This window comes from Callorhinus ursinus, unplaced genomic scaffold, assembly GCF_003265705.2.
Source record: "Callorhinus ursinus isolate GAN/ISIS: 27379988/994484 unplaced genomic scaffold, GSC_fseal_2.0 scaffold43, whole genome shotgun sequence".
Classification (NCBI taxonomy): Eukaryota; Metazoa; Chordata; class Mammalia; order Carnivora; family Otariidae; genus Callorhinus; species Callorhinus ursinus.
In genome coordinates, this window is record NW_027397105.1 from 3,938,021 (window position 1) to 3,951,011 (window position 12,991).

The 12,991-nt window shown below is 46.7% G+C and overlaps 1 protein-coding gene across 2 annotated transcripts in view; it reads right to left on the minus strand.

Moving 5' to 3' along the window:
• Positions 1–12,991, minus strand: part of STX8 (syntaxin 8) — a 253,870-nt gene that overhangs the window by 130,242 nt on the left and 110,637 nt on the right. The gene's annotated exons all lie outside the window — the stretch shown is intronic.

Sequence of the window (12,991 nt, forward strand, 5' to 3'; positions counted from 1 at the left end):
CTACCCATTCATCCTTCCTTCCATCCATCCATCTACCCAGTCATCCTTCCTTCCTTCCATCCATCCATCCATCCATCCATCCATCCATCCATCCACCCATTCTTCCTTCCTTCCTTTCCTTCCTTCCTTCTTTCCAACCAACCTACCTTCCTTCCATCCATCCACCCACCTTTCCATCCACCCACCCTTCCATCCATCCATCCATCCACCCATCCATCTATCCACCCATCTACCCTTCCTTCCTTCCTTCCATCATCCATCCATCCATCCATCCATCCATCCATCCATCCATCCATCCATCTACAAATGCAAATGCCAACAGCCAAGAAGTGGTGACAATCTAGCACAGCCTCCCAGAGATAAGTAATGGCTACAAAGCTGCCATAATTGAGTCAGAAGAGCAGATGGCCTGGAGGGTAGAGGCGTGGACCCTGCTTCTCCAGCTCCCTGCAGTATAGGATTTCCTTTTTAATTTTCAATGTCCAGCCTTCCAGACCAAGACTTTCACAAAATAAAAATGAATACCAGCAAAATAAAAATCTTTAAAAATCCACAAAACTCAAGCCCACTAATACTGCATTTGGATGTCATGGCAATGCCAAAATGCTATATAAAAGTCTGAATATCTTACTCTCAAATTTTTGTACTGACTTCATTATGTGCTAGAAACAAACAGTTCAAGGGCGGGCTCTGGTCTGGTAAGCATAGCTGGGGTTGGGGGACTTGCTCCAAGCTAAGTTCACAGAGCAAGAACATTATTGGTACTTCTGAAGTGCTCCATTAGAACTGTAGCCAAAGCTCAGGGTGCCAGAGGGCCAGACAGTGCTCACCAGGTCAATCATGAGAACCAGGCATGCACAGATCACTCTGTGTCTTTTTTAGATCTTCCTTGGTCACAAAACATAGCTTTTGACACTTGTTTTGATTTGCTACCAGATGCCTGATGTCTGCATTCCACCCCTTTGCACAGCCCGAGGAAGAACAATGGGTCCCAGCACACACGTGTGACAGGGTTGGTGGATGACCACCTCTTTTCCTAGCACCTTCAATCTTCTTTTCCCTTCCCCAAGTACCTCTATCTCTGCCTTTAAAGATTTGCTTACTTGAGAGAGAGAGAGAGAAAGAGAGAGAGCGCACGAGCAGGAGAGGGAGCGAGAGAATCCTTAAGCAGACTCCCAGCTAAGCATGGAGCCTGATCAGGGCTCCATCCCACGACCCTGAGATCAGGACCTGAGCCAGAATCAAGAGTTGGACGCTTAACCCACTGAGCCACCCAGTGCCCCTCTCCCTCTCCCTTTAAACACTGACCTCAGCCTGGTTCCTCTCCTGTGTCTTCACCTGACCCTGAAACAAAACCTCAAGACACCTGACTTAACCTTGATGCCCTCATGAGTTCTCTCCTGTCTGGTTTGCACCTTCCTTCCACTAACATGGCCCGGCGCTGAGAGTTCACCCCTGTGACATCTGTGGGCTCTTCAGAGAAGGTCCCAGAATCTAGCCTAGGATCTACGCCAGCCCACTCTGCTGAAGCTGCTCCCACATCAACCCCCTTGGGAATCCAACCATTTCAAAAGCAACGGCTTTTCTTCTTGATCACCCAAGTCTTTGTCCTGGGCCCATCTTGCTGGTAATGGGCCCTCCTGGATTGATTTATTTATAAAAGATTTTATTTATTCATTTTGGGGGGCAGGGGCAGGGGTGAGAGAGAGAAGGAGAAAGAAAGAGAGAGAGAGAATCTGAAGCAGACTCCACACTGAGTGCAGAGCCTGACACGGGGCTCAACCCCACAACCGCGAGATTATGACCTGAGCTGAAACCAGGAGTCGAATGCTTAACCGACTGAGCCACCCAGGCACCCCTCCTGGACTTAGGTATAACTTGACAGTGACCTCCAAGTGGACAAGTCCAGAGAGTCATTTCCGGTGAGCCCCAGAGCTGTGTCACTGGGGAGGTCCCACCAGTACCTTACGGGTGCTTCCCAGCTCTGCTTGTGCATTTGAAGCACCTGAGGCTCCTTTAAGTCAGACCATCCCTGGGCCTCACACTCAGCGATTCTGGCTTACTGGGACTGGAGGTGGAGCTACAGTTTTAATATTTTTTTTCTTTAATATTAAGCATTTGAAACCACTGCCCAAGAAGACTGCTTCTCAAACCTGGCTGTGCAAGGGAATCACCTCAGGAAGCTTTAAAAATACAGATGCCTGGCTCCTACTCCCAGAAATTCTAATTGGGTTGGTTGTGATATAATAAAAAAGATATATTTGGTCTCTGACCCCAGTTCCTGGCATAGAGTTCCTGAAACCCATGGGGATTTCTTTAGTGATACGAGAGCCGTTGGTTATTCATAGCAAGGCCCTTGCAGCCATATTGGAGTTTATGCGAAGGAGATGACTCTTGTCACCTTCACGATAGCCGGTGGTCACTAGAAGGAACCATGTGATTAGAGGATTGGAACTTTCAGTCCCACCCCTGCACCTCGGGAGAGAGAAAAGGGGGGTGGAGATTGAGTTCAATCACCAATGGCCAATGACTTAATCAATCCTGCTTGTGTGATGGAATCACCGTAAAAACTCCTAAACAATGGGATTCTGAGAGCTTCCGGACTGGCGAACGCATCCACATGCTGGGAGGGGACAGAGACTCCTGCACTCGGGACCATTCCAGATCTTGCCCTATATATCTCTTTATCTGGCCTGTTTATCTGTATCCTTGCTATTAAACTGTATTAGTAAGTACTGCATTTTCCTGATTCTGTGAGTCATTCCAGCAAATTATCCAATGGGAGGGGGAGAGTGAGAACCCCCAAATTTGTAGTCAAGTTGGACAGAAGTGCGGGTACCCAATACCTCGGTACCTGATACCTGTGACTGGTGTCTGAGGTGGGGACAGTCCAAGGGGACTGAGCCCTTACACCTGTGGGGTCTGACGCTAAGTAGTGTCAGAACTGACCTGTACTGTAGGGCACCCAGTTGGTGTCAGAGGATCTGAGAACTGGTGTTGGAAAACCCTTGAGTTGGTGTTGGGTGGAGCCTGGACATTCCGCAGGTGATTCTAATCCACAACCAAAGTTGAGGACCACTGCCCAAGATCACGTGTGCACATCTGAACTTGCCTTTCAGTCCAAGTAAGCTCTTCCTTCTTAGCCTCACTCCCCAACCATAGGGAACAAGGTTTTTAAAATAAATGTACTGGTGCAACTCAGTGCTCAATCATACCATCCTCTGTTATGTGCTGGTTGTTTTACCTGTATTAATCTTCCCTCCCAGGCCGTAACGCAAGCTCTTTGAAAATTTAGGCAGTATTTTATAACTCTTTCAACACTCACGTTGTCAACGACACAGCTAGGCATAGAGCAGGTATTCAGCATATACTGCGGATTCAAAATTGCTTTTCAGGCAGTGGCACCGCATCAAACACCAAATCCCTGGCTACTTTAAGGCTTCTTGAAGGAACTAACTGAATCATACACTTCTGTTTGTCTCCTGGGACAGCTATAGTGGTTCTTTGCACTTTTTACACTAAATATTTATTTATTTATGGCCACAGAATCCAGAACAGCAATTTTTTTTTAAGATTTTAGGTAATCTCTACACCCAACATGGGGCCCGACCTCACAACCCTGAGATCCAGAGTTGCACACTCTATGCACGGAGCCAACCAGATGCTCCGATTACTTTTTTAACAAGGGGCGGTGCACCATGTATTCCAGAAAATATGTGGCATCCGCTGGGATCATTCATTGGAGAAACATGGAAGGAGGGAGTGGAATGTCAGGGGCAAGAGCAACAAATAGGGGGTAGATGTTCAGCGTCAAGAATGTTGTATCCAAGAACGCTGGTGGCTACTCACACTGGGTCCTGGAAACCTTTTGTTATCAGATTGTTGGTCACTGGGTCATCAACAAGTAACGGCGTTAGGAAGATTCACCCCTAACTTAAAGGGCCACTTATACCCCCACTAAAAAGACTGAGTTTTCTGAGCTCACGGACTTCTATCTTGCTCGCACAGTACCTGATTTTTGCTAAAGCAAGCAAGCAAGCAAACAAAACAGGGGAAGGGGAAGAGAGAGGAGGAACACATGTCCAATCTAGCTGCCAAATCTCATAGGATTCACAAAAACCCTGCATGAATTGGGAACCACCTGTGTGTGAATTAGGAATTATCCTTCATGCTGGTATAGTTAACTTTTTGGCAATTGTGTAAAGGTCACCCTTGCTGCCCATTTGACTGACCCATCGAAGGGCTGTACGGATTCCACTATTATGAGTCTACCTGCCAAAGCTGCTTCTGCAATACGAGCTTTGGGCTGCACAGGTGAAGAATTAGCAACACTTCTTATGCTCTGCCTCACGACAGTGTCGTTGAAACACAAGACACGATCTCAAGTGTTAGATGGGTAACCTCCTGACACCCAGAACACATTCAGTAAGCATCTGCTGACTGAGTGAGTCCTGGGAACTCACCCGTGGTGGTAAACATCAGCCACCAGGGACTCTCAATCCCTGCTCGCAGGAGCTGCCCAACCTCTGTGACTCCCTTACACCCTTGACCCCTATCCATCAACTTTCTCATTTATAGTCCGCACTCTTGTCAATTATTTCACAGAGGGAAGAGGTCCTTTAGCAAGAAACTCTCCTCTCCACCTCTAAACTCACCTATAGACGCCCTTTCCCGCAGTCTCTCCATCCTCTCTCCTCCTCGATGCAGGATCCACCACCCAGCTGCTGGACCTCGATATGCCCCCGTTCTCTGGGCCTTCCTCCCTCGGCCTGCAAACACACTCAGACCTTTCCCTTCCTGTAAAAACCAGCCCTCAAGCTCATGCTTTTTAAAGCTGCCTTCTTTCCTTTAACACCAACCTGCTGGAGAAGGTGGTCTACAGTTCCGCCTCCACGACATGAGCACTTGCTCACTCTCCACCTGTGACCACTGGACCGTGGTGCCATTGTTCTAAAGACACTGCTCCCACTGAGATAAATCGAGGGGCTAACTGGGAATTCCAATGGCTTCTTCCCAGCCTTCATCCTATTAGCTTCTCTACAGAACTGGAAAGCTCCCAGAAACCTGGGCCCCCTACTTCCTCACTGCCATTCTCTAGGAATTTGGGCTCTCATCTTCTCCAACCAGAACAGGGTCTCTCAAGTTGGGACTCTGACCAGGCATTTGTTCGGGAAAATGTACGTGCATGCACATAAATAAGCTTTGGGGGGCACAGGGTCTGTAGACTCAGCAGCTTCTTCAAAGGGTCCATGGCCTCCTGCAAGAGCCTCCCTGACTAAAGTCCTTATGTCTACCCAATCCTTATACCTACATGGGTCCATCTGATCCAGCCTTCACATTACTAACAAAAGCATTTTTCAGATACCACCAGAGGGTGGCAAACTACGGCCCAGGGGCCAAACCAGCCTGCCTTCTCATATGTAAATCAAGTTTACAACGTACCAGAAAGCACAGCCATGCCCACTCATCTACCTACTGACTATGGTTACTCCCCCCCGCCCCCCCCCCCCAGGTGTGGACTGCGTTTCTTTTTTTACTGGGGTGAAATTCACATAACACAAAATTAGCGATGTCAAAGTGAACAATGCAGTGGCATTTCGTACATCCGCAGTGTTGACGAACCACGCCACCACTACTTCCAAAGCACTTTCATCACCCCCAAGGAAACCCCTAATTGCCCCCATCAAGCAGTTGCGACCCACTGTCCCCTGTCCCCAGCCCCTGCCAACCACCAATCTGAACCCTGTCCCTATGGATTTGCCTATTTTAGGCACTTAGTATAAATGGAATCATATGGTGCACGACCTTCTGTGGCTGGCCCTCTTCCCTTGGACATAATGTCGTTGAGGCTCATTACCCATGCAACAGGGCTACATCCTATTCACGGCTGCATAGAATTCTACTGTATGGACATACCATCACCCGTTCGCTCAGCTGGGGCTGCCTTTGCACTATAATCGCAGAGGGGAGTGTTTGAAACAGAGACCACTGGCTGTGGCAAAGCCGAAAATACTTCTTATGTGGCTCTCTGCTGGAGAGGTTTGCTGAGCCCTGGATTACACATGCCCTGACCTTCAGAAGTAGTGGTTTTGAGAATCAGCTTGTTAATGGTCATGGCGGTACTGTCTGGGACAGAAAAACACTGGAAATGAAATGTCTACCATTAGGGATTCGGTTAAATGATGGTGAGTCCGTACTTGTAATACTATATGGCTCCTCGGACGAATCAGGTAAATCTGTATGTGCTCACAGGGAACGATCTCTGGGACTGATTAGGTTTTAAAAAAATGCAAAGGCATACGATACGTGTAGCATATATTTCCTTTTCCTTAAATAATAATGGCCCATAAATAAGTACATATGTATACCTCTGCATAAAACTTCCCTGAGAATCACAAATGTTCATTTACCATACCGTACCCTTCTGTACTGTCTGAAATTTCTCTATTTTTTATTATTTTTTTTACTGTCTGAAATTTCTACCTTTGTACAACGCCTTCCTTTCTTAGCACTAACTGAACGAGGAAATGATGGTCTGTTTATTTTTCTTCTTTAGAGATCTCTGTATTTCCATGTAATAAAGAGAAGCCAATCTAATAAACATGTGTGTAAAGAAGAACAAGGAAAATTCAAAACAAAACACTACGTTAAAAGCCGATAAGAGTTATGTAAGTTAGGTATTTTTATGACTTTCCATTTTTAAATTTTTTTTTAACCCCTGCAGGTCAGTGATCCTCTAAAGAAAAAGGAAAAAACCCCTACCAGTGGTTAGATTTTTATCTGCCAGAAGACTAGACACGGCACCAGGCGATTTTTTTTCACATGCTGGTCCCTGTCAGTCACAGACCAGGTTCCTACCCCAGTTTTCCGCTGATTATTATTGAAAAGCATACCGCATCCGTCAGACACAGGACACTGAAGGTCGTGTCTGGCCACAGAGCTCCGTACGGCGGGGACGCGGGCCTCAGCACACAAGTCAGCCATGACAGGCTGGCTTGCAGGGTTTATCGATGTTTTCTGATGGTCCCCAAACGTGTTCCAGATGTGCTGACCTCATAAAACTGCCACCTACCACAGGCTGTGAAAGAATTGCTCCACGACTGTATTTTTCCCATCCCTCAACTGCAGCACCCCCCTGGGCTCCCCGGCTGGGTCACCCCAAGGTTCTGACGCTGGGTTGGGCGCCAGTGCTGAGCCTTGACGACAGAACAATGGCAGAGCAGCTCACCAGCAGGGCCTTCCTGCACCTGCCCAGCCCCATCGTGTCCCAGGGCCAGGAGCCTGCCCGGGCCTTTTCCCTGGGGCTTTGGCTACGGCTCGGCTCTGGGACCCCGCCGCCTTACTGTGCCACCCAGTCTGTGCCTGAACCCTGCTCCCTTTGGTTGGGTCCCCATCACTTGCTGCTGAAGCTCCCTGTGGACGGACTATCAATCCCCTACAGACACCCAGATGGACCAACACTGCATTCCCACTGCCTCCCCAGAAGCCCGCATTAGACCTGCCCGACTAGCGTAGAGCAGCCAGCCCCCTACTGGCTTCCAGCTTGGAGGTCCTTTCCCCCTTGATGCTTTTCCTCCCACTGTGAAACTCTGGTTTCCCAGCAGGCCTAGCCCATTATTGATCAAGCCCTAATGAAAATACCGGTACCAGCTTTCTCACGGAAGCATGCTGGACAGGTGGATCGTTGCAGCATATTTTCTTCAAAGGTACTCCCCCCAAAATGAACTAAGGAACCGACTCCAAGTTGAAAATCGTCATCTTTCTCGAAGCTGCCTATTGTTCTAGGCACTCTGTGCATCTTCCAGGGCTGCAGAGATAGGACGATGCTCTTCCCTTGAGGAGTTTGGAATTCAGTGGAGAGAGAACAAAGTCAGAAATAAGGATAAATCATCTGACACAAGGGATACTCTCTGACCCGGGATGCCAGAGGGGTGCCAAGCACTCCGGGGTTAAAGGATGAAGAGATCATCCCCGCCCAGGAAGCACAGGAAGAGGTCCATGAACGAGGCAGCATTTGTGGTTCATACTGATGAATGATCAGGATTTCTGCTGGGTGGGATGCAGGCCATAGTTTCTGATGAGGAGAAGGGCTATTTTTCAAACCCTGTGTATAAATAATGAGCAAATCTGGCCTCCTGTCTATATGTTCTTTCTAATCAGCTGGCTTTTTGTCTGAAACACTATACTATTTCATCCAAAGTTGTGCAGAAGAGAAAAATATCTTTTAGGGAATCATCATTCAACCTTCTATGAAATCTCAAAAACTTCCATCAAGCACACCCCCGCCCCCATCCAGGTTCTTTCTTTTCGAAAGCCTAACTAGCCATATTTCACATATTCACTGTAATTTAAAATTATGTGTCCTATTAATATCTGCACGATAAATGACATGATTCCTCTGTCATTAAAACAAAGATGTGTGCCTGGAAAGGGGGGGAACCTCATTTAACAGCTGCACTTAATAATGACAGTATTATAATAGCTACCAGCTATAGAACATTGCACGGACTTCGAATGTTACCACCTAAAGGTTTTCACAGTGAAAAGCACACAGCTTTTAACAATTTCCTTATCATCCATTAGGATCAAAATTTTGTAACACTTGCAGAGTAAGGGCAGGATTCAGTTCTTCCCTCTGGGTAAGTGACAGGTAAACTGCACGGCCTCACACGCTCTGCTGAGATCGTCTCAGATAGTCTGCTAATGTTGCCCAGCTCAGCTCAGATGCCCAGCACCCGGTGGAGCTGTGTGGGTCAGTCCCTGCACAAAAAGGCTCAATACACACACCTAAAGGCCTGCACTTCTATAGACAAATCAGATTCGATCTCTGCCCCTCTCTCTCACACACAAGCGCGCACGCGCACCCACACCCACACACACAACTGAAGACATGGCTTCAAGGTCACACCTTTTATCCTGTACCACTTGTTCTCTTTCCTCTCACGTAGGATCAGCCAACCTAAAAGGCACCCTGCAAATTAGAACTCAATCTGCCTTTTAATTTGCTCAAGTACCAAAGCAGCCCCCAAGCCTGAATTTCGACATTCTGAAGGATTTCCCCCTAGGTTGATAAAGAACTGGGGTGGAAAAACCTATTCTCTGAAGATTTTCAGAGGTTCTGACCCAAGACAACAAGATAACTCATTGGAAGTTATGCCCAGATGTATTTATTAGTTGGGAGGTGGGAAGGCAGTCTGAAATTCATATTTTACCACAAACTATCCTCCCATTTCTATGATTTTCACAACCACCTTCAGCTCCCCAAGTTCACATTTCCCACTTTCTCCTTACTAAGTGGGGGCGGAGGTAAGAGAGTTGCTTCCTAAAGGTTTACAGGCATTTGCCAATTTGCAAAGAGAACAAAAGTGTGTTAGTGAGTTGACCATTTAGGACTCAATGCCAGAATACATTTTCTCATAGAAATGATGGTGTACAGAAGACCAGTCCCCAGGCAGCCCACAGACTTACATATACCATATCCTAGGAGTAACAGTGTTAACCCAGCCATACTGGTCAATGTACACAACGGTCTCAACCTGCTGGGAAATGCCCAAGAGCACACCTTCCCCGTGGGGGAGCAGTGTCCCCTGGGCATCCTGAGACTTGCCTACTGAAGGCGCAGGACACAGTTCACAGGGGGGTGGGGTTGGCTATAATATGATACATGCGTTCCTGAAAATCCTCACATCCTGCAAAATCACACTCTAAAAATAACAGGGTTTATGGTGGAAAACACTGTGAGGGCCAGACCACTTGAAACCTATGTAACTCTGTAACCAGAGCACTAACCACAAGAATAATTAATACCTAGGGAGAGGACTTGGACAGCCCAGGCAAGCAGCGTGGCTGTGGCTGTCTCCGGGGATATTAAACATGCATGGGACAACAGAGCGGCAAGGCTGGCGTGCAGACAGATGCACTGAGGTCCCGAGCCAGAGGGACGCACCCCTGCACCCCGCCCCCGCCCCCGCCCAGAGCCAGAGTCCTACATGCTCGGCTGGGGGTGCCTTCTCTAGGGAGGGGGGCCCTGGGTTGAGGCGCGCACTTTTAATTTTCTTAGAACAGAGTTGAAAGTGCATCTGCTGCCTGTGAGGGCTCTTTCCTTTCTTGTCAGAGGCTGTAATTCTGGTTCTGCTGTTCCTGCTCCTCTTGCCAAAGAAAAACTGCCTCTGAACCGATCCAACCTCGAGGGCCTACTGACACCATTCCTCGACTTTCCGATGACGCTGCCTTGTGTTACGGAACCTTGCGTCCTAACAGTTCAAAGGGCATTCCCTCTCAACCAGGTGAGATAAGGACCTTTCCTAGGTCTGCCATTTGCAAAAACTCCGATTTAGAGAAGGCACAGCCACTGTTCGGAAGGTAAATTCTCTGAACCACCAGGCCGACTCAGAAAATTCTTTTGTATTCTACTCGGTCATCAGAATTCTGAATCTCTCTCAAAGTCCATGAATCCTGGGTGGGGTCAGTCTGCTTCCTAGACCAGACTGTCCCATCGAAATGTGTAACCTGAGGGGCGCCTGGGTGGCTCAGTCGTTAAGCGTGTGCCCTCGGCTCGGGTCATGGTCCCAGGGTCCTGGGATCGAGCCCCGCATCGGGCTCCCTGCTTGGCGGGAAGCCTGCTTCTCCCTCTCCCACTCCCCCTGCTTGTGTTCCCTCTCTCTCTCCGTCAATAAATAAATGAAATCTTAAAAAAAAAAAAAAAGAAAGAAGAAATGTGTCACCTGAGTCACATCCACAATTAAAAAATTGTGAGTAGCCACATTAAAAAAGTAAAAAGACACAGATATATTTAATGGTGTATTTTATATAACCAAATACATCCAAAACACCATCATTTCAACATGCAATCAATATAAAAATTATTAGCAAGATATTTTGTATCCTTCATACCAGATCTTCAAAATTCAGTGTTATTTTGCACATGCAGCATATCTCAGTTCAGACCGGCTACATTCCAAGTGCTCAATAGCCATGTGTGGCCAGTGGGCCCTGGACTAGACAACCCAGATCTATTCAGATCTACAGACTCTCTGTAGATAGCTAAGCATCATATACCTGAAGATATATAATTAACGGAATATACAACCCACTGAAGCACAAATCAATGTTTTTCAAGTTCTTCTTCTTATACCCCACAAAAGAATACCTTTCACTTATTAATTTTGGTGCAAATGCACTCGTCCTTAATTACTAGAACATTCAGTTAATCAGAACATCACACTCCCTAACTATACTTAGTTTCCCTTAACAGCTTTAGCAAGATATAATTCATACACCATAAATTCACCCATGTAAAGTATACAATGCAAGGGGTTTTGGTATATTACATATTTTTTTAAAACAGGGGTAAAATATATATAACGTAAAATTTACCACTTTAACCGTTTTTTTAAAGTTTATTTCTTTTAGTAATCTCTACACCCAATGTGGGGCTCCAACTCACAACCCTGAGATCAAGAGGCGCACACTCCACTGACTGAGCCAGCCCAGGCGCCCCCTGATTTTAACCATTTTTAAGTGTACAATTCAGGGGCATTAATTACATTCACAGTGTTGCACAGCCCTCCCCACTGTCTATTTCCAAAATTGTGTCATTGCCTCAAACAGAAACTCTCCATCTAGAAGGTAGGTGTCCTCTCCGTTTTACCAAGAAAAGCAAAAGGGCAAAGTGCACTTGTGTAGGATTAACAGGCTAGGGGGCGCCTGGGTGGCTCAGTTGGTTAAGCGACTGCCTTCGGCTCAGGTCATGATCCTGGAGTCCCAGGATCGAGTCCCGCATCGGGCTCCCTGCTCGGCGGGGAGGCTGCTTCTCCCTCTGACCCTCCCCCCCTCATGTACTCTCTCTCTCTCATTCTCACTCTCTCAAAATAAATAAATAAATCGTTAAAAAAAAAACAAAACATCACGCTGTCGGGACGGGGAGTGCTGTGTTGTGCGTGCACACGCTTCCCGGAAACCTCCCTTCCCTCTCTGTCTGAAGTTGGGAAGTTTCACAAAACGTTTTGGAATTCTGTGAGTGGCTCAGCACCTTGTCTGCTCCCCTGGACTCAGTCTCCGGTTTCCTAACAACACGATCAAATGTGTTTTTAAGCGACGTTACTGTCACGGATGAAAGAGATAAAGCTCCACCAGAATCTGAAGTTTAAAACCCACACTCGAAGAAATGAAATGCAGATGCTTTTCTCTAACATCGGTTTCAAGCCAGAACACACTGCTCTCCAGGTTCTTTCACCTATTTCTTGTTCTTTTTTTTTTTTTTTAAGCAGTTCTCAAGGAAAAATAAAGAGGTTCCGATGGACTTTCTCAGGCTTATGATGGTAAAACGAGACGTGGAGAAAACCTCTCGGAGCACCAACCAGAGTTAATTAATTCCAGTATAACCTCACACAAGGCCGGTGCTTGCAAGCAGATGTGTTGGCTAAATATTTCAGGTCAATCTCAGCACATTACTGAGAGTAACCTTCCATTCCTCAAAGAGTCTGGTGGCCTTGCAGTCTACGGCGAGCAGCTTGGACACGTGCAAAGGTGAGATTTCACATCTCCTGATTCCACTCTTCATTTATTCCCAAACCTTTGCATCTCAACAGGAAAGGAAAACGGGAAAAAAAAAAAAAATGCCCCCGTCGTCCCAACATAGACCATACTAAGTATCAGACACTAAAAGATGAGGAAGCAATTTTAAACCCAGTTACCACAAATGTGTTTGGGGAACTTTCACCCTTGTTTCTCATAAACTAGAAAAGTGTACTTCACGTTCCTTTTGATTTCTAATGACCAATGCGTTTAAACTAACATTTCATTTCCAACCTGTGTCTGTTTCAGAGCTAGCAGCTGGACTATTTATTTTGCTAGCTGGTGATAGAATTAAATACTGAGTCTTTGAAAACATTTACAAGCTTTCCCTCTAACCTTCGGTGTACTTTCCAAATTAGGCTACTTTGATTTTTATTAGCTAAAGGTTTACATACTGCAGTACGAACACTGTTAC